General features: G+C 48.9%; 1 protein-coding gene across 2 annotated transcripts in view; it reads left to right on the top strand.

The window, feature by feature from the left end:
- The first annotated feature begins 437 nt into the window (after positions 1–437).
- The window catches only part of TSPAN9 (tetraspanin 9), a 193603-nt gene continuing 170808 nt past the window's right edge, over positions 438–23232 (top strand). The window contains exons 1-2 of one of the 2 annotated variants that reach the window (XM_044226274.1): positions 438–499; positions 5120–5185. The gene's annotated coding sequence lies outside the window, so the exon portion shown is untranslated. The remainder of the gene's footprint in view (positions 500–5119; positions 5186–23232) is intronic. The other variant, XM_044226275.1, reaches the window with a different exon arrangement.

Below are 23232 nucleotides of genomic sequence, written 5' to 3'. Positions count from 1 at the left end.
GTGGGGCGAGCGCGCGGACTCCCGGGCCCCGACCGCTCCCTCTCCACGACAGCTAGCGGCTGCGGCCCGGGCCGGCGGGGGGCAGCGGACCGGCGTCGCGCGGGCGGTTCGGCGGAGCGGCCGGTCTGGACCCCGCGGCGGGAGGGGAGGAAGACTTCCGGAAGGAAGCCCAGAGGGCGGCCACTCCTGGCCCGGGACGCCGGTGCCTAGCGCGGCCGTGGACTCCCTGCGGGCTCCCTCCGGCCAGCACAGAGCGGGGCTACCCACAGGACCGGCTCCGGCTCCCTCCCTGGGCTCCGATCCCTGCCCCGGCGGTCGAGCTGCAGCCCCCTCGGCCCCGCCCCGCCCCACGGCCGGCCCCGCCCCGCGGCCTCGCCATTCCCGGGCAGGCTCCGCCCCCCACCGCGAGCCGCCCCCCCCCCGGGCCCGCCCCCCGCTTCCGCTGGCGGCGGCGGTGCGGGAGCGGGAGCGAGCCGGGACCCCACGTTCCCCTAGCGAGGTGAGTGCGGCCCGGGGCGGGCTGGCGGCGGGCCGGGGACCCGGGAGCGTGAGACCTTGTAGGGCTCCGGCCGGCTGTGGGCGGGCCGGGCCAACCCGCGCCCGGGTCCCCATCGTGGGGAGCGGCTCGGGGGCGCCCCGGGGAGGGGTGACGGGAGGGCGGCAGTGGGCGAGCCGAGAGTAAGGGATGGGGTAGGCGCCGTGTGAGGACGCGGGAAGCGGCTGGGGAAGGTGTGTGTGTGGCCGGGGCCCCGTAATAGAGCAAAGACGGCTCTGCTGGGGGAGAGGCTTGGAGGAAGACCCTTTGAGAGAGGGGCTGCGGGAGAGACAGTGGAATCCCGAGTGAAGGGATGGGAGGGCTGTAGGATGCAGCAGAAAGGGAGAGCCCCAGAGCTGTCAAGGCTTTCTGACTGTGTGGCCCAGTGGACCGGCTTGGGGTAGTCCCTAGAGCGCCCCCAGGGAAGGCGGGGGCTCGGGCAGCGCTGGGATGCTGCCTGTGGGCCCCCCTCCCCACTCCTTCGGCCACCGCTGGCAGATAGGCAGTCACAGTGACAGGGCTTTGGCACAGCCCGAGTTCCAAGATGTAGTCCATCTGTGCGTCCAAGTTTGGGACTTTAAAAAACTTTCTTGTGGTTACGGGAAAAAAAAAAAAAAAGTCCAAACAAGAAACTGGCTTGTTATGTGAGCAGAATTTGTACTTATGTATCTCGGAATTGGAATCTTCGATTGTTCTCTTTTTGAAAAAGAAGATATTGACCTCTTCCCTGACTCCTCCCCAAATGCCTGTACTGTCTGGGCCAACCTGCAGCATTGGAATAATATGGGGTTGTGTCAGCCTTTCCTCCCCATCCCAAAAATGAGGATAAGAGGGAAGCAGCTCACTTCCCTTTGGTTCAGAGGAGCAGACTCATTATATGAGGGTGTCCTTCTGACCTGTAGCTGTCCCGTTCTCTGAGGTGACTCAGGTATTTCCTCCTCCAGGAAGCTTTCCTGGACTAGTGGAGAAAACTAAGGACTCATGCTCTGATCCCTGTATACCCGCCAGCTTCCCTCTCTCTACTAAAAATAGCCACAGAGAATGTTTTCTATGTATGTTCTGCTATAAAGATGTGCAGTCAGCTTGTCACCGTAAGTAATGGGGAGGGGAGGCGAGGTATTATGTATAATTTCAAACAATGGACTGGACAAATCATTTATATTTAGCTAAGGAATGCAGCCAGGGAGGCAGACATTCACGGGCTTCCTATCTTCCACCTGGTCCTGGCAGGGCTGATGCAGCTGGGCTTTGGGTTGGGGGTAAGGGGGGGAACGGGACTGGGGTGGATGAAACTGGGGGGTAAATCAGCTCTGCACTTACTCATTGAAGACCTGCTGTGTGCAGGGTCCCCGAACAGCTGAAAATAGACCAGAATGGAATGGGATTTTTTTTTCCTTTTGGTTTGACTAAATCAGATTTTAATCTTTAAATCTATGAACAGATATATAGCATTGCTAACAATGACCAGTGTTTATAAAGTAATTTGTAGTTGGCCAAGTGCTTTCCCTGCACATTAGCTGTATATAATTTTATTTGAGGCACACGTTCTCTTTTAATTGCCTTCTTACAGATTGGGAAAATGAAGCTCAGAGAGGGTTAATGACTTCTGTGAGGTTACAGAACTGATTAGGTGGAAGAAGCAGAACTTGAACCCGTGGCTTCTGACTCCCCCCAATCCCCTCACCCCCGCCATGTGTTTTGCGTTATGCTGTGCTGTCTCTGCCATTCTTCCCCATTGAGTCTCTGGAGTGCTGGGCTCTGGCCTTAGCTCTAATACCATCTGTTTGTGCAGCCCTGGGCATGTTACCTCCCCTTTTCAGCTCTGTGTTTTGGAGGGTTACTGGATTATAACGTTTCTAGAGTCTCTTCCTGTATTAGATAATTGACCAAAAAAATGCTAATGGCAGCCAATCAGTCAAGTAATAAGTGCTCCCTATTTAAAATTTTTAAAATTGTGGTATAAAAACATAACAAATGTACCATCTTAGCCGTTTTAAAATGTAGAGTTCAGTCATAGTAAGTATACTCACGCTGTTGCGCGGAAGATCTCCAGAACTTTTTCATCCTGCAGGACTGAAACCGAAGGCCCATTAAACAGTAGCGCTCCATTTCTTCCCCCCACCAAACCACAGTTCTCCTTAGTGTGCTTTATTATTCTCCTACTGTGTGCTCAGTACATGTTGGCCTTGAGGAATTAATAAGGCCGGTGGTGGAGAAGCAGCCCAGCTCAAATGGGAGGAGGGCCTTGGGCCTGTGGTAGCTGGCTGGAGAACGGCCCTTATCCCAGCTTCTGTGTCTGTAATTCCAGTCCCTACTGCATTGTTAAGTGAGTGAGTGAGTGGGTGAGGCCTTGGGCAAGTGCCTCACCTCTTGCAGCTTTAGCTTCCTGCTTGCGAAAGGAAGATAACAATACCAAGCTCTCAGGGCTGTTAGAAGGAGCAATGAGATAGCTTTGGGCCTCACACACAGCAGGTGTGCAGTAAATAGTGGTTGTTATTTATAACCTAGCTGAGGAGACTAATAAGCTCAGAGCAAGAGAGGACAAGATTTCTTTTCTTCTACCATTAAAGCCCAGGCCTCCTGTGAACATCCTCACTGATTAAGAGGGAATGGGTCAAAACCAGGTACCCTAGCCTGGCCCTCAGCATCCTTCCTATCCATCCCCAGCCTTCGTGTCTAGCCTTATCTCCCGGCCTTCTCCCCCAGGGACCCTCGATTCCAGCCAAACTCATCTCCCAAGCATGCTTTGCTCATTCCTTCTTTGTCCCTGAGTTCACACTGTTCTGGTTTTCTGGAGTGCTCTTCCCCGCTCCAACCTCCCTCTCTTTCAAGACCCTACTCATGTTTGAGTTCCTTCCTGGAGCCTTCCCGGGCCACCCATCCCCAAAGCACCTCTTTTGCGTTGGAACTCCTCCAGCATTTTCTGTCTCTATCTCTCCTGGCTTTTACACACTGCCCAGGGTGATTCTTTAGTGAATTCCACAAGCACCGAATGTGTGTGTCATAGTACAAGAGTCTGGGCTTCAAAAAGTGGCAATTCAAGGTATAAGGTGTGTGGCCTACGGTATTGTGGGGGTTCATTCAGACAGGGGAATTGGTCACCCCAATCCTGGAGCAGCACCCCATGCAGCAGGTGGTGTTTGATGTGAACTTGGAAGAGTGGCTTGCAGTTCAGCAGAAGGAAGAAGGATCAGCGTGCAGAGAGGCGCTGAGAGTGTGGGCTGATGAGTGGGTTGTGTGAAGGGAAGCAGAGGAGAAAAGCCTGGACAGGTAGACAGTGGGCCTATTGTGGTGGCCGCACATGCGCAGCCCAGGAATTCCATCCGTCCATCCATCCATTCACCCATCCTTCCGTCCATGTGAAGTCGAGTGCCCACCATGTGCAGGCGCTGAGCTGCTGCTGGGGAGACAGCAGTCAACACTGGGAGGCCTGGGAACTCTGTGGGTTCTGGCATAGGGGCTGCAGAAGCAGGGCTAGGGCTAAGGAGGGAGGGTCTGGGGTCTGGGAAGGGGGAAAATCATGGAGGGGAGAGCACTGGACAGCTGTGAGGAATGGCAAGGAGTGGAGCTGGACCAGGATTGTTTTGAAGGCAGAGCTGAGGACTTAGTTGGATGGGGCTGGTGAGGAAACAAGGAAGGGGGGTTGGACTGAAGCTGATTCTAAGCTGGCTGACTGCGGGTGGGGAGCGCCATTTGCTGTTCGCAGTGCTTACCATCCTTTCTCCAAGTAGATCAGAAGCCCCTTCTGGATGTGGATTGCAGCTCCCAGTGTGTTCTTCCTGGCCCAGTGCTCACTGCTGAGTGGCACCGAGTGGGCACAGTGTGGACCTCTGAAATGGTCCTCAGGAAATGAATCCTGCACCTTCTACAATGCCAGATTTGCATCCATGGCAATATTTACTTGTACACGGGCCTTTTTCCAGAGTCCCGTTCTGCAGAGAGCCTAATGTCTCCTGTATATATTTTTATTGCCCGAGTTAACTACCCTTCCAACCTCGCTCTGGTTTTCTCTCTCCCTTGATGGCCATTTTCTGCCGCAATGTCATAGCTCCACAAGATAACCGTGGATGTGGTGGAGGTGGAAAGAACGACATGGCCTGTTTCTTTCCATCAGCCCCTCACGTAGGGTACGTGAGTCAGGGTCCCGTCTCAGTAAAGTTATATCGTTGTACAGATCTTGAAACTTCAGATCATTTGTCAGGGGTCAGAATTACAGATGTTAAACCCTCGATGCCAAGGGTCTACCCAGGGCTGGCATGGATAGATTTGACGTGGATAGGTTTAACATGGATACAGTACCTCTGTAACTGCCCGTAGCAGACATCACTAATCGATCACACCATCATAACTGGGGAGCTGGGGCTCGGGTTCTGTGCCAGATGCTTCAGGCACCCACTATTAGCGGGGTGGCATTGGTACCGCATCTGAAACCAGTTTCAGGCACCTTCTGTGTCTGTTGATTGAATAGATTCTCAGTAGGAGGCTGCTTCCCCAAAGGGTGGCCGTTGTTGGACACAATTCACCCTGGAGTGTCTTCCCAGCAGAGTGGTGGCTTAATTTTTTTTTTTTTTAACCTTCCTGCAGGAATATCCTGGGATCTTCCTTATCTGTCAGCAGCCAAGGGGTTTTGCAGGGAATTCAAAGGAACAGGTCAGTCTGGGCTGGTCGTGTGGTCTCTGAAAGTGTGTGTTAGAAACCGTCTCAAGTCTCCTGTGCCCTTAACTGTGGATTGGGGAGGGAGGGCAGAATGGGACGCTGATATTTTCTAGATGTCTCTCTGTCCTTGCTCTTGACTTTGAATTGATAAGCTCCTTCAGTGGGGCTTTGGGGGCTAGGGAGACAGTTATCCCCCTCCCCACTATTTCTGACTGCCAGTTGGGGTAGTACTCTCAACTTCTTTCCTAGCCACCCTGATTATAGGGAGGAGACCTAGGGAAATAGGAGAGGCCTATAACTTCCTGCTTCCTGTCTCCTCCCAGCAAGCTTGGGGGCCAGGATGGAGGACCTCCCGCTAGCTGGCCAGAAAAGAATCTAGGGGAATCTGGCCAATCCTACCTATTTCTGTCCCTTCATACTGGCCGTGGCAGCCAGGCCCTGGCTCTCTGGGTGGCCCCCTGGCCCTCCCTAGGATCCTAATCTCTGCTCGCAGAGGCTCCTGGGGTCTTGCTGATAGCTTCTTTTGTTCTCAGCTCTTGCGCATCAAGCTCCCCCACCCTCCCGCTGGAGCTAGGCCGGAGCTGTTAGGCAGGTAGGCGGCCCTGGTGGATGGGGCTGATTCAGGTTCCCTGGGGTTGCTGCTTACAGACCTGGGCCTTTTTGTGTTTTAATTTATGTGTGTTTTATCCGGTGGCTCCCTCCTGCTGGGTGATTTGTAAACCTCTCACCTTCCAAGAATTCAGCAGTGTGGGGGTGGGGAGGGGGGCGGAGGGTGGAAGGGTGGTGCAGGCAGACTGCTCACCTTGCCAGAGGATTCCTTTCTCCGCGAGTTCCGGGGGAGGTGCTATGCTGGCCCCCAGTGGCCGGACCTCTTCTTGTCCTGCCATACTTTGCATATCATACTTAGGATGCCAGCGCTCCCAGTTGTCACCATCATCAGGGAGCCTCCGTTTCAGACTCATTATGTCTACAATGAATTTAACTGAAGTCCTATCACATCTTACTTTAAACCTCACTGATTTCACCCAGATCCTGTGAGGTAGCCCTCGTTTGCCCCCACATTACAGTTGCTGCAGCGGGTCGGGGCAGGGCCAAGACCACATCTGGAGTGGGAGGTGGGGCAGGGATTCCAGGCCGAGCAGCCTGACGTATGCAGCCCCTGCCCTTCCCACTGCAGACCTGCCCCTCCTGGTGGCTCCTGAGAATTGCGTCCGGGTCGTCCTTCGGCCTGCTGTGCGCAGGAATGCCAGAGCTCCCATTTTAAGTCTTGCCCCCTCCTCCCAGGGGCCGGGATGGGGTGTCTGCTTTCACGTCGCAGCTCTGGGATTTGGAGCACCGCCTGCGGATGGACAGCGGCGCAGGCCCGCCGGGCCCAGCAGCCTGAGCTGTAGAAGTCTGGTGGGGAGCAGGCGGCAGGGAGGGGAAAGGCTGGAGGACTCAGCACCTCTTGGCTGCCCGCAGGACCGCCTGGCCACACGCGGGACCGCCTGGCCTGTCGTGGAGACGCTATGGGGCCTGCTCTTGAGGGGGGGTCCCGCCAGGGCAGAACATGGGGGTGACAGACAGGCCCTGACATCACCAGTCGTTTCTGGCCAGAAGACGGTGGGGAGACCTGAGGGAGGGACCCTCCAGACAGGAAGTTTATTTTCTCCTATGGTCTTGGCCTTGCAGGGCTTTGGTGTTGTCATTTCTCATAGTGCTTTTTGAGCCTCTGGGATGATGGCCAGCTCCTGGGATGGGGGGTTTCTCATGTGGCTCCGGCCTCTGCCCCTGACGGGCTTTGGAACCTTTGGCAAATGAGTTGCTTTCTTCAGGCTGGTTTCCTCACCTGCACAATGGGGGCCCGGACGGTTCCTTTAGCTCTGACGAAGGTGGCCTCCGAGTGGGACAAGGGGGTTTTGGCTGCCAGTCCCAGGGTTTCCCAAATACGTCCTCCTCTCACCAGGGCCCTCTCTGCCTGGAGCCTAGAGGTGGATGGAGGAGGAAAGAGTGAAGTTAATGATTAAACCGGAGGCCCTGATTTCTGAGGGAAGTCTGACTGGGGGCGGAGGTTGTTTACAGAGATGGTCTGTCAGGTTGGTGGTAGGGTTCTGTGGCCTGAGTTCCGTCCCATGCTGTGGCTCTGCTGCCGCTTTCATTTTGACTGCCTCCTACCCCTGCCTGATGCCTGTAGGAGCTAGAAAGTTCCACTGCTGCCCTCCAGCCAGATGAGTCAATAATTTCGACTTCAAGTATAGCCCCAGTATCATGACACAAGAATATCTGCCTGGGTGTAGTCCAGCTTCCAAACCCTTTCCCTCCTCTCAAACCAACAGCTCAACCTGAGCTGGTTGAGGCCGTCGTGAACGGGACGCAGCCAGAAGGAGCCGCTCCGCTGGTTTGGAGCGTCGCTGTGCGCATGCTTTAGTTTATACTCTCAGAAGGGAAATGTGGATTGTTTTCTGACTATTCATTGTTTAATACTATCTTTGCTTTTGAGTTTACCACATCCCTTCTCCCCTTGTTTTCCTTCTCACTCCCCACACAGTGGCTGGAAATGAATTGTACATTGAATACTCATTTACTTTTTGAGAGTCTTGTGACCCTTTTTGTGTTCCGTGGTCAGTGTTCGTTCAAATATCTGACCTTGTGATGGGGATGGGAAAGGAAAGGATGTGGATGGACTGTCTAGGGGTCTTGAGTCAGACGGCTCAGCAGACCCCCTGGGAATGCTCCCCCCCACCCCGCTTTTTTAGGGAGGCTTGACTCTCCCTGCAGGAAGGCTGAGGGTCCTGTAAACCTGGCAAAGGATCTGGGTGAGTCTTGGCCTTGGCCTCAGCAGCATAGGTCACTGCTAATCCTTACAGTTCCTTTGTGCACATTTGAAAAACTGCCCTTTCTCAGGTTAAAAAGAAAAATTAAAATGAATAAATGATTGTAAAACCTGAACAATGTCCAGCTGTGCCTGGGAAGTCTCCCGGAGCCCCTGTGGGCAGTATAGCCCAGGCTGTCTGCACTAGGATATGCACACCACCTGCCACCCCATGGGGGCACACGTGGCCCACGGCGGCACAGTCTCCAACCACTCCCAGGGAAGGCTATAGTCCAGCTCTGAGTGGGGGTAAGGGCCTGGGGCTGAGGCTGGGGAGGGGCCTTTGAGAACAATGGCAAGGGGGACGGAATGATGGGGGGGAGAGGGAGCTACTCTGAGCAAGGCTGGAACAAGGTGCGGCCAGGCATATGTGTCTGCGTGTGTGGGGTTAGTCTGTGTGTGTTTGCCCCAGCGTGTGTGTGGCTGGGTGTGACTGTGTGGGTTTGTGTGGGAAGGAGTTCTCCTGCATGGTTCTGGGACTTGGGTGAGAGGCCCATCTGAGCCCTTTCAGTCCATCATTACATACCTGGGATGTGAATGCCTCATCCTTAGAGGGTGACCGCAGACTCGAACACAGCACCCGGCAGCCATTCCTGAGCACTCTCATCTGGCCACCTGCCACAGGGTGGAAAGAGGCTGAGGGGCCTGCCACTCTCCGACAAGCCCCGGGGAGGGGGGTGGCACCTGGGACAGAGGGGGCAGATTCTGCCTGAGCAGGTCCCCAGCCCCCATTTGGGCCACGCCCTAGAAAAGGGCTCAGAGGGGCAGGGTGACTGGCTGGGTTTGAATGGAATGACATGTTGTGTTTTAGAGAAAGCCCGGTAGAGGTCTGGGCTTGCAATTTTCCACTTGTCTTAATCCTGAGATATTCTAAACAGCTTTGTTTAAAAAACTGGACGTGCACATTGCAGCTGCCTGAGGGAGGAAGCGCTGTTGGGCCCCCCAGGAAGGCAATTAGGTTTGAAGCCAGAGTTTGGATCTGAATGCCGCCTGTGGGACCTGGAGGTTGGGGATGGAGAGCCCTAGAGCAGCCTCGAAGGCATGAGTCACTCTGAATTAGCAGCCATTGCAAATTGGCTCCCACTTGCTGCTGGAGATGGTCAGGTGGGGAGGAAGCTTCAGTTCAGGCCATCACCCGCCATCCATGCTGTGGGCACGGAGAAGGACGTGGGTTGGAACTATCTGTCTGGGCTCTTCCCTTCTCCCACGGTTAGCCAGAGAAGCTAGAGATGGTGGTGGTCAGCTGGCCTGTGTCTGTGAAGGCCCCCTTCAAGGGACCCTCGGTATTTGAAGTGCAGAGAGAATAGTATGGTACGCCATCCCATATGGGGCAGGACTGGCTAGAACTTTCTCCCAGGACCCAAAGAGGAACCTGGGGGAGATCAGCCTGGGCCTCAAGGGAGGGGTGGGATTTTGAGAAGCAGAAGAAGGGGTTCTTTGAGCGTTTGCAGTAGTGGAGGTCTGGGTCGAGATGGGTGTGACCTGGAGATGAGCGCAGGGAAGAGGGAGGCACACAGCTGGCAAGAGAGGGGGCTTCACACGGGGGGTACCTTGAATGCCACCCAGAGAAGAGTCACATTCTAGGAGGCTAGCAGTAGGGAGCCAGTGTTGGTCCCTGAATGGAGGAGTGACAGGCTGAAGGGGATGTTTTAGGAAAAATCAGCTTGTAGCAGAATTCAGGGTGAATTTTTTTTTTTTTACATACTCTTCTTTGTTGTTGTTGCAAAAATAACTACAAATTCATTATAATAGTTGTACATTACATAAATTGTATAAAAGGAAAATCTCCTATAATCCTGCCCTTCAGAGATAGTCACTGTTAATACTTGGGTTTTTATTCTTTCCAGGTATTTTTATAAGTGACTGGCACCCAGCTGTCCACCTATTAACTTAACAATTTCCATAAATAGAATTGTGTTACACTGACTGGCAACTTCTTTAGCCGTCTTTCCACATCAGTGCATAGAGAATGACCTCATTCTTGGGAAGAGCTGCGTGGACTTGCTGGATGAGTGTTGTATTGATTGCTGATCACCGCAGAACAAACCATCCCCAAATGTAGCAGATGAACACAGGAAACATTTTGTTTGCTCATGGTTCTGTGGCCTCGCCATTCTGGCCCGGCTCAGCTGGTCTCATTATCTAAGCTTGGTAATGCGGTGGCAGTCACCTGGGGCTCTGCGGGGCCCGGACAGGCTGGGAGCCTCTGCACCTGTCTGGTGATTGGCGCTATTGCTCACCTGGGTCTGTCTTTGCCCCTCAAGGAACCTGGTCTTTCAGGTGCAAACAGGATCTCTAGGATGTCTTGGGATCTAGGCTCTGAGGTCTAACATCCATCAGGTGCCTGGTCAAAGTGGGTCATAGGACGGACTGGTTGGAACCCCAGAGCTGGGGAAAAGACTCCACCTTGTGAAGATCCGTGTGTTCAGGGCTGGGAGGACAGGGACGTGCAGTCCCGTCATGTCCCCGCAAGGAGGAGAATTAGACTACTTGGGAATAGACCCCACTGGGCTTTGGAATACAGCACAGTCCCCTGACCTTCCCAGGCACCCCCCCCCCAACCTGCCTTTACCATATGGGTCAACCTGGGAACCTGGCAGGGACAGGGCGCTTGATCTTGTTGGTTGAGAGGTGTTGTTGGAGGTGGTGTGGGGCTTGTGCTGGCAGGGGCTTGGTGTCAACCTAGAATCTGGGCTCTGGAGCAGACAGCTTTTTGAGCTAGAGCTACCAGAGCTGTAGAAGGAGGGCTGGAAGTTCTGGAAGCTGCCAAGAGCTCGGCTGCTTAGTACCCCTTGCTGATTTTCATGGCGTCTGAAGAATGAGAGTCCCTGAGTGACAGCTCTTTAAGAAGCCAGCTGGCCACTCCAGATCTGAGCCTCGGCTGGGAATTCATTTATTCATCCACCAGCAAATACTACAGCTACAGTGCACCAGACTTTCTCCCCATCCTCTCGTAACCGCAGATGGGAAGGAAGAAGACCCGGGCCTGTATAGTTCACAGGCCTTCCTTCTGAGGCAGCGCGATGGACTTGACATTTGGACTTCCCACAGTGTATTTGTTTTGAAAGTTTTCTTATCACCTGCCACAGTAGCGCTTCTCTCCTGTGAAATGTCACAAGTGGCCGGGAGGCAGAAGGAAACAAGGGAAGAAGCGGCTCCGGGTTCTCAGTGAGCCCCCCGTTCTAGCTTAGATGATTCCACAGCAGGGCTGTTGGTGAAGTGCTGGTCAGCACTGATCATTCATCAAACTTACCTCTCCCCGGAGACTGTAGAGGGGACTCGATGAAATATACTTTCCTAGCACAACAACGTTCTTTGGCCTGTCATCTGCCTCATGGTTTGTGCATTCATCAAATGAGAACAAAGGTGGAGTGGGGTTTCACATTTGAAAACCCCTTGGTGTTTTATTTTCTCCCCGCTGCCTCTCAGCGTCTCTTGGAAAAGAAATGTTTTGCGACTTAAAGATTCTCTGTGAAAGTGTAGTCCACACTGTGCGGCTCAGTCTCTGGGTCATTCTTCTTCCTCCTGCTCCACTGTGCTGTGGGGACACTGACCCAGCTCGGCGAGAGAAGCGGGTGAGGAGCGTGGGGAAGGGTAAGCGGCCACACCAGGCTTGGAGCTACCTGGATGCGTTGGGGGACCCGGGATCCCAGCACTGGGCTACTGTTGGGGGGTTAATGATGTCTGATCAGCTCACAGGGTGGACTGCACACCAGCGTTTAGGGTTGAGGAAAAACGAGCAAAGCTGAGTTTGCAAACCTTGAGAAATCTGGGATCACAGCAAGAAAAGAGACCTCAGCAACTCCTTTTGGCCGAGGAATTGGAAAAAACTGGGTGAAAGACCCTAGGCTGCTTCATCTGAGAGTTTGCTTCTTGAAGCATATATAGAGTAGGTACCTCCCCCATAAGCAGATCTGAGAGGCCTTTCCCTGATTCCTAACTTCTCTGCCCATCCCTGCACTCCGGTTTCAGGTTCTCTGTAGATAGGAGGGTGGACACACTTCAGCATGCCCTAAAGTCATGCTATTAATTCATCAACAATGCTATTAATTCATTATTGACCATTTTGTTTCCTTTTCTTAATTAAATAGTTTTTTTAAAAAAATATTTTATTTATTTGAGATAGAGAGTGAGATAGAAAAAGCATGAGTAGGGAGCAGAGGGAGAGGGGGAAGCTAGTTCCTTGCTCTGCAAGGAGCCCAGTATGGGGCTCAATCCCAGGACCCAGAGATCATGACGTGAGCCAAAGGCAGACTTTCAACCGTCTGAGCCACTCAGGTTCCCAATTTTAAAAAAATTAAAAAAAAAATTTACTTAAGTAGGCTTCGTAGTCAGCGTGGAGCCCAGTGTGGGGCTTGACCTCACAATCCGGAGATCAAGACCTGAGCAGAGCTCTAAAGGCCAATGCTTAACTGACTGAGCCACCCAGGTGCCCCTGTGGACTTTGATTCTTTAAAGGTCTGAGGCATCCCTTTTGATCTGAGTGCTCTGTGTGACTAGGGCACGTCCATTCAAGATGGCAGCATGAGAAGATCCTAAACTCACCTCCTCTCGTAGACACAACAGATCTATAGCTACCTGGGGAAGCATTTCCCTAGAAAAAGACCTGAAAACTACTGGACTGAACTTCTTCAGAATGGATAAACAGGCCACATCGAGATGGGTAGGTTAGGCAGAGGCATGGTCTTGCCAAAAACACCACCCCCAGCATGGTGTCCCACTTGCGGGAGTGATCTCATAAATATGGAGCTTGTCCCTGTGTAGAGAGAAGTTTGTGCTCCACATCAGGTACCTTAATCCTTGGGACCTACTCCAGAGATGAGCCCCCAAAACATCTGGTTTTGAAAACCAACAGAGCATATGTCTGAAAAGAGGGAACCTTAAAGAGTGGGGGCAGTCTTAAAGGGCTCCTGTGTAGACTCACTTGTCCTGGGATAGGGAAGCAGCAGTTTGAAAAGCACCTAGACCATAAGTGAAAGAGGTTCATTCGCTCTTCTTGAAGTGTCTGCCAGAAGGGCAAGAGCCTGTTGGGACTCACTCTGGGGCGGAGACCCTGGTGGGTGCCATTTTGGGTATCCTCCTTCTATCCTGTAAGTGCAGGCGCTAGTGGATGCCGTTTTGTCACTCTCCCTCTACCCTGCCTACATGGGTGGATGTCCCCTGTGCTACTTCCTGAGACCCTGCATAAGCCCATAGGACAAAAGCCCTGCCCCCACCTGTTGTCCCACTGAGGACCTGCCCAAGCTGGCCTGTGTGTGTAGCCCACACAGGGGATGCCCGAGCACCTGGCTCCAGTGACCAAGGGGGATTGTGTTTCTGGGTCATACAGGTCTGAAACAATGGGAGAGACAGTTCTTGGCAGACTGCCATCCCGGCACTGCACAGACAGCAGACTGATACCACCCCCAGATATCTGATGGAAAAGGCCTATTTACCTGTCCTGGAGTTTTAGCCCAAGGGGCAGGCTTTGGGTTTGCCACATGAATAGGGGCTCTGGAGGTGCTGTCAGGGAATGTGGGGTACCACCTTTGAGCAGAACTTGCTACACCCCAGAAAGCTTGTTGGTACCTCTCAGAGGGGAGCCTCACATTTGGAACTATCACTGAGGGTACATCTCCAGCGTACTTGTTTAACAGGCCAGCAGGGTCAATGATTATGATCCTATAGGACTCTATATTTGCATACCTGAAAACCCGCTGCGTGAGCGTCTTGCTTCCAAAGAGCCTGAGACCAGGTGCTGACTTAAATCCCTCTGTCTAGAAAACTGACAAATCTTGGCATACCCTCCAGAACTGAGACCTGCCTAGTTAAAATCAGGCTGCTTAGATAAGCATAAAATATTTCAAGAGACAAACAAGAGCTAGGGCACAGTTGAACAATAAAATTCATCTCCTACATAAGGCCACTCGTGCAAGACTGGGAGGGAGAGCTCTTTTACCTAATGCAAAGACCTGTTTCACCTAATGTGTAGAAACATGAAAACTTGAGCAAAATAAATAGGAGATAGAGGGTTATGTTCCAAACAGAAGAGCAAGGTGAAACCCCAGGGGGGGAGAACTTTAATGAAACAGAAATGAGTAATTTACGTGATAAAGATTTCAGAGTAATGGTGCTCACCAAACTTGGAAGAAGAATGGATAAACACAGTGAGAACTTAAACAAAGAGATGGAAAATATAAGTACCAAACAGAAATAGTAGAACTGAGGAATACAATAACTGAACTGAAGAATACACTGAAGGGTTTCAACAGCCGACTACCTGAAGCAAAAGATAGAATCAGTGAGCTGGAAGACAGGGCAGTGGAACTCACCCAAAAGAAGAGCAAAAAGAAAAAATAATTAAAAAAATGAAGGTATTATTTGCTCCAGCTCTTTGAAGAATGCCGGTGGAATTTTGATCGGAATGGCATTAAAAGTATAGATTGCTCTAGGCAGTATAGACATTTTAACAATGTTTATTCTTCCGATCCAAGAGCATGGAATGGTCTTCCACCTATTTGTGTCTTCTTCAATTTCTTTCATGAGTGTTCTGTAGTTCCTCAAGTACAGATCCTTTACCTCTTTAGTTAGGTTTATTCCCAGGTATCTTATGGTTCTTGGTGCTATAGTAAATGGAATCGATTCTCTAATTTCCCTTTCTGTATTTTCATTGTTAGTGTATAAGAAAGCCACTGATTTCTGCACATTGACTTTGTATCCTGCCACGTTGCTGAATTGCTGTATGAGTTCTAGTAGTTTGGGGGTGGAGTCTTTTGGGTTTTCCATATAAAGAATCATGTCATCTGCGAAGAGAGAGAGTTTGACTTCTTCATTACCAATTTGGATACCTTTTATTTCTCTCTGTTGTCTGATTGCTGTTGCTAGGACTTCTAATACTATGTTGAACAAGAGTGGTGAAAGTGGGCATCCTTGCCTTGTTCCTGATCTCAATGGGAAGGCTGCAAGCTTTTTCCCATTGAGGATGATATTTGCTGTGGGTCTTTCATAGATAGATTTGATGAGGTTCAGGAATGTTCCCTCTATCCCTATACTTTGAAGCGTTTTAATCAGGAACGGATGCTGGATTTTGTCAAATGCTTTTTCTGCATCAATTGAGAGGACCATGTGGTTCTTCTCTCTTCTCATATTAATTTGTTGTATCACATTGATTGATTTGCGAATGTTGAACCATCCTTGTAGCCCAGGGATGAATCCCACCTGATTATGGTGGATAATCTTTTTAATGTGCTGTTGGATCCTGTTTCTCCAATCAAGACATACAAATGGCTATCAGACACATGAAAAAATGCTCATCATCATTAGCCCTCAGGGAGATTCAAATTAAAACCACATTGAGATATCACCTTACACCAGTTAGAATGGCCAAAATTAACAAAACAGGAAACAACATGTGTTGGAGAGGATGTGGAGAAAGGGGAACCCTCTTACACTGTTGGTGGGAATGCAAGTTGGTGCAGCCTCTTTGGAGAACAGTGTGGAGATTCCTCAAGAAATTAAAAATAGAGCTTCCCTATGACCCTGCAATTGCACTCCTGGGTATTTACCCCAAAGACACAGATGTCGTGAAAAGAAGGGCCATCTGTACCCCAATGTTTATAGCAGCAATGGCCACAGTCGCCAAACTATGGAAAGAACCAAGATGCCCTTCAACAGATGAATGGATAAGGAAGATGTGGTCCATATACACTATGGAGTATTATGCCTCCATCAGAAAGGATGAATACCCAACTTTTGTAGCAACATGGACGGGACTGGAAGAGATTATGCTGAGTGAAATAAGTCAAGCAGAGAGTCAATTATCATATGGTTTCACTTATTTGTGGAGCATAACAAATAGCATGGAGGACAAGGGGCGTTAGAGAGGAGTAGGGAATTTGGGTAAATTGGAAGGGGAGGTGAACCATGAGAGACTATGGACTCTGAAAAACAATCTGAGGGGTTTGAAGTGGCGGGGGGGTGGGAGGTTGGGGTACCAGGTGGTGGGTATTATAGAGGGCACGGCTTGCATGGAGCACTGGGTGTGGTGAAAAAATAATGAATACTGTTTTTCTGAAAATAAATAAATTGAAAAAAAAAATGAAGGTAACCTAAGGGGCTTAAGGGACAACATCAAGTGGAGTAACATTCACATTATAGGAATCCCAAAAGGAGAAGAGAGAGAGAAAGAGGCAGAAAACTTAGTTGAAGAAATAATGGCTGAGAACTTCCAGTCAGTTAAGCTGCTGCCTTTGGCTCAGGTCATGAGCCTAGGGTCCTGGGATTGAGCCCCACGTTGGGCTCCCAGCTCAGCAAGAAGCCTGGTTTTCCTTCTCCCTCTGCCTGCTGCTCCCCTTGCTTATGTTCTCTCTCTGTCAAATAAGTAAGTAAGTAAGTACATAAATAAATAAATAAAACCTTTAATAAAAAAATAAAGTAAAAAAATACACAAAGCAAATATCAACAGACCTAAAGCGAAAAATTGACAATAATACAATAATAGTGGGGACTTTCATACCCCTATTTGTCAATGAATAGCTCTTCCAGTGGAAATCAATAAGGAGACATTGCATTGACCTTAAATAATGTTTTAGACCAAGTGAACTTAATAGATAATAGATAGCAGAACATTCTATCCAAAAGCAGCAGAATACACAATCTTCTGAAGAAGATTAGAACATTCTCCAGGTTAGATCATATGTTAGGCCACAAAACAAGTCTCAATAAATTAAAGAAGATTTAAAAAATACTCATTAGAGAGAGAGAGAGAGAGAGAGAGAGAGTGAGAGCACAAGCAGGGAGAGAGGCAGAGGGAGAGGGAGAAGCAGATTCCCCACTGACTTGGGAGCCTGACATGGGGCTCCATCCCAGGACCTGGAGATCATGACCTGAGCTGAAGACAGACACTTAACCAACTGAGCCACCCAGGTGCCCCAAATTTAAGAAGATTTAAATCATATCAAGCATTTTTTCCAACCACAGTGGTATAAAACTAGGAATCAATTACAAGAAGAAAGTTAGAAAAATCACAAATATATGGAGATTAAGCAACATGCTATTGAACAACCAATGGGCTAATGAAGAAATCAAAGAAGAAATAAAGAAAATACCTGAGACAAATGAAAATGGAGCTACAATGTAGCAGAATCTATGGGATGCAGCAAAAGTAGTTCTGAGAGGCACGGTCCTAGTGATAACTGTCTACCTCAAGAAACAAGAAAAATCTCAAATAAACAATCTAACTTTATATCTAAAGGAACTAGAAAAAAATAACAAATGAAGGCCCAAATTAGTAGAAGGAAGGAAATAATAAAGATTAGACTGAAAATAAATGAAATAAAAACTAAAAATATATAATATATACAATAGAAAAGATCAGTGAAACCAAGAGCTGATTCTTTGAAAAGATTAGCAGAGTTGACAAACTTTTAGCTAGTCTCACTAAGAAAAAAGAGAGGGCTCAAATAAATAAAAGTTAAAGCGGATACCAAGAAATGCAAAGGATCATAAAGACTACTACAAACACTTACATGCAAACAATGTGGACAACATAGAAGAAATGGATAAGTTCCTAGAAACATACTATCTTCCAAGACTGAATCATGAAGATGTAAAAATAAATAAATAAATAAATCTGAATAGCCTGGTAAGGAGATTGAACCAAAAACTTTCCGACAAACAAAAAGTCCAGGACCACAAGCCTTCCCTGGTGAATTCTATCAAACATTCAAAGAAGATTTAATACTTACTCTTCCAAAAAGATGAAGAGAGGGAATGCTTCCAAACTCATTTTATGAGATCAGCATTACTCTGATATGAAAACCAGACAAGGATACCACCAAAAAAAAAAAAAAAGAAAAGAAAAGAAAAGAAAATTATAGGCCAGTATCCTTGATGAACAGCAATGAAAAATTCCTTGGCAAAATATTAGCAAACTGAACTTAACAATAAGTCAAAAGCATCATATACCATGGTCAATTGTGATTTATTTAAGGGATGCAAGGATATTTTTCAATGGATGCAGAAAAAGCACTTGACAAATTCAACATCCATTTGTGATAAAAACTCTCAACAAAGTGGGTAGAGATGTAACATACCTCAACATGATAAAGGCCATGAGTGACAAGCCCACTGCTGACATCATACTCAGTGACAAAAACTGAAAGCTTTTCCCTTAAGATCAGAAACAAGAAAAGGATGCCTACTCTTGCCACTTTTATTTAACATAGTATTGGAAGTTCTAGCCAGAGCAATTAGGCAGGAATAAGTAATAAAAGTCATCTAAATTAGAAAAGAGGAAGTAAAACTGTCACTGTTTGTGGACATGATTTTATATTAGAAAATCCTAAAGACTCCACCAAAAAACCGTTAAAACTAATATATGAAGTTGGTAAAGTTGCAGGGTACAAAACTGATATACAAAAATCTATTTTTTTTAATAGACTAAGAACGAACTATCAGAAAGAGAAATTAAGAAAACAATCCCATTTCAAACTGCATCAAAAAGAACAAAGTATCTAGGATTAAATTTAACCAAGGAGGTGAAGGACTTGTACACTGAAAACTATGACATTGATGAAAGAAATTGAAGACATGAATAAATGGAAAGATATTTTGCGCTCATGAATTTGAAGAATTCCTATTGTTAAAATGTCCATATTTTCCAAAGCAGTCTACAGATTTAGTGCAACCCCTATCAAAATTCCAGTGGTATATTTCACAGGAATAGAAAAAACAGTCCTAAGGTTTGTATGGAACCAGAAAAGATCCCAGATAGCCAAAGCAGTCCCTAGAAAGAAGAACAAAGCTGGAGCTGTCACACTCCCTGATTCAAACTATACTCCAAAGCTATAGTGATCAAAACAGTATGGTATTGGCATAAAAACAGACACAGAGATCAGTAGAACAGAGCAGAGAGCCCAGAAATCAAACCATGCATATATGGTCAGTTGATTTATAACAAAGGAGTCAAGAACATACAATAAGGACAGGACAGTCTCTTCAGTAAGTGTTGGGAAAACTAGATAGCCACACGCAAAAGAATGAAATTGAACCACTGTCTTATACCATACACAAAAATCAGCTCAAAATGGATTAAAGACTTGAATATAAGACCAGAAACCATAAAGCTGCCAGAAGAAAACATAGGCTTCACATTGGTCTTAGTGAGATCTTTTTATATCTGAATCCAGAAAGCAAAGGCAACAAAAGTAAAAATACACAAATGGGACACATCAGATTAAAAAGCTTCTGCACAGTGAGGGAAACCATCAACAAAATAAAAGGGCAACCTGAGAGATGATATTTGCAAGTTGCATATTTGATAAGGGGCCAATACCCAAAATACAAGAGAACTCCTAGAACCCAATAACAAAGGTACAACCTGATCAAGAAATGGGGACAAGAGCCAATAGACCTTTCTCCAAAGAAGACATGCAGATGGCCAACAGGCCCATGAAAATGTGCTTGACATCTTTGGTCATTGGGGAAGTTCATGTCAAAATCACAATGAGATATCACTTTGCATGTGTTAGAATTATAAAAAAGACAAGGAATAACAAGTGTCAGCAAGGATGTGGAGAAAAGGGAGTCCTTGTGCACTGTTGGTGCAGCCACTCTGGGAGACAGTATGGAGATTCCTCAAAAAATAAAAAATAGAACTGCCATATGATCCAGCAGTTCTGCCTCTGGGTATTTATCCAAAGGAAACAACACTCATTTGAAAAGATGCATATACTCCTATGTTCATTGCAGCATTATTTATGATAGCCAAGATATGGAAGCAAGCTAAGTGTTCATCAGTGGATGAATGCATGAAGATGTGGTGTATACATACAATGTAATAAATGTTCAATAAAAAGATGACATCTTTATGACGTTTATGACAAGGATGGACCTCAAGAGTATTACACTAAGTGAAATATGCAGACAAAGAAAAATACTCCGTGATTTCACTTATATCTGGAAACTAAAACACAAACAAGTAACCAAACCAAACCCAGACACAGAGAACCATTGGTTGCCAGAGGGGAAAGGGTTTGTGGGTTGAGCCCGATGGGGGAAGGAGATCAAGAGGTACAAACTTCTGCTTATAAAATCGGTAAGTCATGGGGTTGTAATGTACATTAGGAGGTCTGTAGTCAATAACAGTGTATTGCAAAATTGAAAGTTGTTAAGAAAGTGAAGCTCAAAAGTTCCTATTGCAAGAAGAAGAATTTTTGTAAATTTGTATGATGACAGATGGTAAATAGACTTTATTGGGATGATCATTTTGCAATGTATTCAAATGTAGAATTATTATGTGGCACACCTGAAACTGCTATAACGTATATCAATTATAATTCAATAAAAAAGAAAAAATTATTTGAATAGGGTATACATGGTAGGCAGTGCATCATTAAAAGAGAAGAGTGATGGGTTGATTTAGCCAAGGTAGGGTTCTTGGCTACCGACCATGTCCGTGTGTGTTTCCTGATCCGCCCCCCCTCCCCTCCAGGGCTCAGTCCTCCAGCATCCCTGGCACCAAGGAGTGGGCTCTCCTGGCCCAACAGGAAGGCAGGAGGTGGCTGGAGATGTAGCCAGAGCCCTCTCTGTCTGCCTCAAAGGGGAGGCCTGCCTGGACGCAGCTGAAGTCCCACGGCTTTATGGTGACACCTCATGTGGAACAAAAATGATGTTCCCTCACCTTCACCACCCACCTTCCTCACGGCTTATGCGCATGCCTCTGGGTGCCCTCGCAAGTTTGGGAGTAGGAGAAGGATGACCCTCCCCTGGGGATGCCCAGGGGACTCTGCCTTGGGCTCCAATGACGGTTGTTCGGTTCTTCGTGCCAAGAGCAGCAGCTCCATCTCTGGAACATGTGTGTGACTTCCCCAGAGGGGCCACACTTTCCTGGCGGATGGGGCAGCTCAGGGCAGGTGCTGCCGTGCCCAGGGCTAGGCGAGCTTGTGGGTGCTTCAGGCTGGGTGAGCTTGGCCTGGACCTCACAGGCTGGAAGATCGGGTAGAGGGGCCCTCTCCCTCCACAGAGCTCCCCTTCTGACATTCCAGCTAAGCCTGAGGCACCTGGGAAGGCAAGAGTCCCTAGAGTTGGAGGACCCAAATCACACACAGTTTCTTCTCCCTGGGAATACTTCTGGGGTGCTAGCCTTTGGGGTACTCGTACTGATCGGAGGACCTGCTTACGCCAAGCGGGGAAAGCCACAGTTCTGGGGCATAGCTGGCAGTCCGGTGTCCTGGGCCCTCACGGTGGCTGGCTCTGGTGGTGCGAGTGCTGGTCAGTCCAGGCGGACGTACTTGCGGGAGCTGTTCTTTGTGGGCTGGGCTGGGAGAGTGGGAGAGGCTTGTGGGGGTGACTAACCTGACTCGGGGGCAAAGGAGAAGGGGAGGTCATTCTTCAGACTGCAGGGCCCGTCTCCTTGGGCCTGCACCCAGGAACTAAAGCGTTAGATGCTGCCACATTGTAGACACAGTGGCATAGACCCTGTCGCCACCTGCCTTTCCCAGTGCCCAGGTTCCAGGCAGCATTCATGTTTCCAGAGGATGGCTCCACAGACTTCCAGACCTCTGTAGCCTCTACTGGTGTTCTCTGACAGGCAGGGTCTTTTCTAAGGGTCCCCAGTCTCTGGATCTTCATTCCTTCTGAAGAGCCGAGCCCTGAATATTCCCTTCCACCAATGCTTTGCCTGTTTTCTCATTGTCTGGCACCAGGTGGGCACTCTGATATTTTTGGAATGAATGAATATTGCATTTGTGATAGAAAAAGAAATGTATCTCTAATCTAGCCCATTTTCCTGTTCACCGAGAGCACTTGCTTGATTTAAAACCATCTGTCTTCATAAATGGGTGTTTCAGTGAGTTTGAAATGCCTCTAGGGGAAGAAGCCGGACTCCTAGGTCAGGAGCTTCCTACTCCAGGGCCATGGCTCTGCCAGAGCGATTCATGCTGCCTTTTCTCCTGAGAGGAGGTGGAGAGGAGGCCACTGCTCGGAAATTGCACAGCTGAGGAAACTGAGGCTGGTTTCCCCAGGATCTCCAGGCAGTTGAGCAGAGGAGGCTGGAGCCAGACTTTCTAGATCCTGACCCTGAATTCTATTTTATTCCATGCCCACACTTGCTCCCACGTTCCTCGGTTCACCCAGGGTAGCTCAGAGTTCCTAGTACTCTGTGTGTGAGGTGACCTCATAGGGCCTGGGGGGCAGCATTGTAGGAAAACATGCACCCCAAATGAGCAGACCCGTGGGGACTTGAGAGAGGCACGTGTGGGGTTATTTTGGGTTTGGTGGGCCGGGCTCAGATCTCTCTGGCATTCCTGGCTGCTGGCCTCTCAGAATTGACCAGAATGGAAGGATGATAAAAATCGAGGCTCCAGGAATAGCTCAAGAATTTGTTCATTCTTAACCCCTGTAAAGAGGTGGCAGCCCAACCCAGAGCCCACAGTGAAGATGGGGCTGAGGGAGGGTGCTGCTATGGCGATGGGGAGAGAAGGAGAGTTCAGATAACTTCCTCTTCCTCCCTGGGGAGGAGGAGGGGGCAAGCCCAGTGCATGGCTCAGGGCCAATCTGATAAGAGCAAGATTTACAGGCCAGAGGAATGTCCCTCCTCCTACTAGACCATCCCTGCCTCTTGAGGGGGTGGTCTCCTGGGAACTCCCACTGGCTGGGTCAGTGTGTCTAGCTCTCTTGGATCTCTGACTGCCTCTTTCTGTTTCTCTGTCCTTCTCAGACTTAGGCAGGCATCGGGGCACCTGTGGCCTCGTATCCTCAGGGAAGCTTACCTCTTCCTCCCTTCCCCAGAGTCAGGCCCAGAGTCACTTTTGCTCTGTGTACGAGAGGGAGATGTGTCCTGTTCATCTACCCTATAGAAGTTTAGGAGCTCCGTGATGCCAGGAACATGCCATTGGCCCGAAGGAGCTAGAGTGGACATGTGAGATACCAGTGTGTAGACATTCACATACTCTCTAGCATCGTCTGGACAGTCCCTAGGGGCGGTTGGGGCTGTAACAGGCAGAGCAGGGCAGTGGACAGAGCAGTCCACCAGGAGGCAAGAAGCCTGGCTTGTCCTGGACCAGTCACGTTACTTTTCTAGGCTTTACAATTTTTTTTTTAAATCTATAAAATGAGGAGTCTCTGATCCCTGAAGTCCTTCCTGGCTTAAGAATTATCTGCTTCTGGGGGTTGTAGGGAGAAAGAACTTTCTCAGGTGTGTGCGATGTTT

This window comes from Neovison vison, chromosome 12, assembly GCF_020171115.1.
Source record: "Neovison vison isolate M4711 chromosome 12, ASM_NN_V1, whole genome shotgun sequence".
Lineage (NCBI taxonomy): Eukaryota > Metazoa > Chordata > Mammalia > Carnivora > Mustelidae > Neogale > Neogale vison.
This window is presented reverse-complemented; position numbering and strand designations above follow the sequence as displayed.